The sequence below is a fragment of the Chrysochloris asiatica genome, unplaced genomic scaffold (genome assembly GCF_000296735.1).
Source record: "Chrysochloris asiatica unplaced genomic scaffold, ChrAsi1.0 scaffold00170, whole genome shotgun sequence".
NCBI classification, from domain to species: Eukaryota; Metazoa; Chordata; class Mammalia; order Afrosoricida; family Chrysochloridae; genus Chrysochloris; species Chrysochloris asiatica.
The window spans coordinates 694,915-699,612 of record NW_006408688.1 but is presented as its reverse complement, the minus strand read 5'-3'; the positions used below and the strand labels follow the sequence as shown (position 1 = coordinate 699,612).

Genomic DNA, 4,698 nt, shown 5'->3' with positions numbered 1-4,698 from the left:
TATTGTTTCTAAGACAATATCTTGCAACATTAAAGTGTTAAAATGTAAAGTCTTTGACCAAAGTATCCCACTTTGGATAATCTGCCATTGAGAAATAGTCAGATAGGGACACTAAGATATATTCACAATAATATTCTTTGCAGCATTGTTTGTGACCAAGAGAAGATGCTTTGAAAAACTCTTTAAATAGCTACTAATGGCATTAAATATTGAGTCCTGGTGTGGTACTATAGGATTAGCACTGGACTTCTAACGCAAAGTTGTCAATTCAAACCCACCAGCCACTCTTAGAAAACCCTTTCCAGGGTAGCTATAATTTGGAATCTACTCAATGGTATACAGCGAAAAAAGGTTTAAATATAGTGTAGTGTTTTATACTTTGTGGTGGCTAAGAATACAGGTGGAGGTCAAGTCCACCATATCTACCCTGTATAGGGTATCCAAGGGGCTGTTGTTGGCATGACCAACTGCCCCACATGCGATGTCATGGTGGACCTGCCTTCCCGGGGCAAGACCTACATTTCCAAGAAGCTGACTTGCTACATGAACTGGATTGGTGTGCCCACACGTGAATTCAACATTGGCCAGTACCATTGAGGCATGGTCAAGACTAACAAATTTAAAAAATTTTTCCTCCCAGAAAATGAAGAGAATTAGGAAGCAGTGTGCCCTTGCAGCCCTCTGAGACGTCAGCTGATTCCTTAGTGAGGAGGAGGGACATGTGGCGGGTTTTGATGTAACAAAATACCACCGGAGAACTCAGACAGACCATCTTTAATTTGGGGGAACAGAATGGCTATAAGATGTTTTTTTGTCGAGTCCTGTGTGGATCCTGAAGTCATAACTGCCAACACTGTGCAAGTGATGCTGGGCAGTCCTGACTGTGTCGACCGTGACAGTGATGAGGCCACAGAGGATTTTCTGAGGCACATGGAGTGCTATGAGAGCTTCTTTGAGTCGCTGGATGAGGACCTGGACAGGGATCTGTACTACATCAAGATCATGGACGTGGGGCAGAACTATGTGGTGAACCGTGTGGCTGACCACATCCAGAGCCGCATAGTCTTTTACCTCATGAACATCCATGTGACCCCTCGCTTCATCTACCTCTGCTGGCACCGGGAGAGCGAGCTCAACCTCAAGGGCAGCATCGGTGGAGACAGGACTATTCCCTCAGGGCAGAGAGTTTGCCAAGAGTCTAGTCTAGTTTATCAGTGATCAGAACATCAAGGACCTGAATGTGTGGACAAGCCACATGAAGAGGATGATCCAGATGGCTGAGGCACTGGGTGTGCCCTACGAGCAGTGGAAGATTCTCAACTAGATCACAGGGAAATTAGTAGAAAGGCCTGTTGAGCTCCTTCCAGAATATCTCAGTCATTGAAAACCCTATGCAGCATAGTTCTACTCTGAAACACATGGGGTTGCCATGTGGGAATCATCGAACAATATCACATGCAAGTGAAATGTTGCTGAAGATATTTCAAAAATGCTTGCAGCATTATATCAACAGAGAGCTGCCAGAAATTTAGGAATGAGGGATATCATTGTTGATGTTAGATGGAGCTTGGCTGGAAACAGAGCACTAATACCAAAAAGACGTTTCATTGTGGTTTATTGATTATGCAAATGCATTTGACTGTGTGTGTAATAAACTCTGGATAACATTGTAAAGAATGGGAATTCAGAATACTTCCTTATGATTACAAGGAGCCTGTACATAGACCAAGAGGCAGTTGTTTGAACAGAACAAGGGGATACTAAATGGTTGCATCCTTTTACCATACTTATTCAGTCTGTATGCTGAGAAAATTAACCAAGAAACTGGATTATATGAAGAACATGGCATCAGAATTGGAGGGAGACTCATCAGCAACCTGTGATATGCAGATGACACAACCTTGCTTCCTCGAAACAAGAGGACTTGAAGTATTTACAGATGAAGATCAAAGACTACAAATTTCAGTATGGATTGCTGCACCTCATTGTAAAGAAAACAAAAATCCTCACAACTGGACCAATAAATAACATCATGATAAACTAAGATTGAAGTTGTCAAAGACTTAATTTTGCTAGGATTCACAATCAACACTTATGGAAGCTGTAGTCAAGAAATCAAAGGATACGCATCAAGGAAAAACCCCTTTTAAGACTGAAACTCAAAGAGAATCCACAAGCAGCCTAGTTTACTCACTGGTGACCACCCTGGTCTACTTGTGAGTGGAAGTGGGGAAAATGCAACAATGAAGACATGGGCTGAGTCTGGTCATGTTCCATTGACACCCGTTGACCTTGAGATAAAAGAAACAAGAGGAAGGGCTGGCTGGTCTGAAGTTTAGGAAGCATAGGGTAGCTTTGAGTTGTTACTGACTCGATGGCACCTAATAACAACAACAATGAACTCCCAAGCTCATGGACACTGACCTAGCACTGGGGGCTATTACTGAGAGTGAAGCGGCCAGCTGATTTGAAGCATGGTGAGGAGTGTGTGAATTCCCAAACCTTCAAACAGTACCCATTAGACCTAGCTGACCAGAATTCGATCAGATGAAGATAAAGAAGTTTGATGCTGTGAGCAACCGTAAATTGCTACAATTTGATGAACTGGACCTTTGTTTACGGATGCAGTTACTCAAAATTCCAACGGAAATGGAAGGATTTTACATACCAACGATCAAGCGTGTTTCCTCAGTGCACTGACTTGATAGGGGAAGGCAGTTTAGATATTGACTATGAAAAATGGGTAACTATAAAGACATAAAGTAGCTGGCTCACAAGCTTTCATGAGTGAACATACTTTCAGAATGAGGTAAGGTAGAATCCCCACTGAATAGTTTTCCTCTTTCCCAGATGGATCTGATGAAAGTGAATGGGGGAGGATGGGGATAGGATTTTATGATTTAATTATGAGAAATTATTACCAGGATTAATCACGATCGTCAAAACTGTAATTGTAGAAGATGTGTAACTAAAAACAGGGAATAGTCAAACTTTCACTTCAGGAACAGAGGACCCCAGGTCCATCAAGAAAGAAGAGCATGAGTGGAGCATGAGATCCTACCCAGAAAACTGATGATAGCAGAGACACTGGCAGAGACGATGGCTTGGGAGATAGAGCAGCTGAGGACTCTAGGCCCATGAACTTAGAAAGGCTGTGTGCCTGTTGCCAGGAGGCTGGCTTGCAAAATGTGCCCTTTGGACATTTAAATGAATAGATGATAGATAGATAGATAGATAGATAGATAGATAGATAGATAGATAGATAGAGATATAGAGATATATTTTATATTGTATGTGTACAACAAATAATTTTGCTTTGTTCAATTGTGAAAAATAAGATGAAAGGGAGGCAACAGGATAAAGCAGAGCAACTGTTGTTAAAGGGAGGGGAGTGTAATCATTGAAATGAAAGAAAATGTATGATTGGTTGAAATTAAAGCTGATGATCTTGTCTGTTTACCTTTACTCAATTCACAATAAAAAGTTGAAAAATAAATACATAAATAAATGCTATATCTAGAAGATGATTTGAAATTTTAATAACAGTAGTTGTTAATTTTTTGTGAATTTGGTAAAGATGTACAGAGCAAATCAATTTATACACATTTTGTTTTGTGTCATTGATTGCAATCCCCACAATGTAACAATCATTTATCCCATTTCTTCCTGTGTTTCCTGTTTCCATTCCTCTTTCTTTCCTAATCCTTCTGATGTTTGTCCCTGGGTAATGCCGTCTTTGATCTCATCGTTCTCCCTTGGAGCAGCTGGTGGGTTTGATTTTCCAACCTTTCAGTTAGCAGTCCAATGCCTAACCCATAGTACCACCAAGGCTCCTTGTTTGTATGTTTGACTGTGTTGAACAGCAAATAAAGACAAAATGTATTTTACACAATTTAAACCATAAAATTAAAAAATCCAAACCAGTTGTTGTGAAAAAAAAAATTAATTAAAAAAAAAAAAAGAATATAGGTGGAGTCTTAAGATCAATGAATGGTTCAAACCCACCAATTGCTCCTGGAAAACTCTATACAGGGTTGTTATAAGTCAGAACTGACTTGAGGGCACTTGACAACAACAACAAGACTATATATTATGCTCCCAGTTAAATATGTGTGTATGCATAAATACCTAAACATAATATTTGTAGTTATACAAATTTAAATGCTTGAATTAAAAAAAAAAAATCTGGCTAGGAGAATGGAATGTGGGAAAAATATAATTTGGGTATTCATAATTCTATTTATTAACTCTTATTTTTTTTAATTTAAAAAGATCAATAAACAAAGTTGTATGGGTTTATGTACATAGATATATAAGCACACCCATATTAGTAAAGATGGACTTTTTGAAGAGAAAATAACAACTTGATAATTCTTATAGGAATTAGTGAACATGAGTTTCCACAGAAGAGACTTATGAAACTTATAGAGGCACTATGGAAACTTAGATGAAAAACTGCAATATTTGGAGCCTTGAAGATGTGGGAGGATGGAGTACAAAGAAAACTTGGGCTTCTTAGGGGATCTACTGGGCCAAGGAAATTCAAGATAGAGGGTAATTTGAAGTTAAAGGGACTTTAAAATTTTGTTTTATTAATTTCAAAAATCTTTATAGATTTTTTCTAAGTACACAAGATGATCATGGAGGCTTTTTATGAAAATGTTTTAAGAAAATTGAAAACCACATCAGTGAGGAAAA

The 4,698-nt window shown here is 38.9% G+C and overlaps 1 pseudogene; it reads left to right on the top strand.

Annotated features, from left to right (window-relative positions):
* The first annotated feature begins 459 nt into the window (after nt 1–459).
* Nucleotides 460–1,324, top strand: LOC102834101 (annotated as a pseudogene).
* Nucleotides 1,325–4,698: the final 3,374 nt, after the last annotated feature.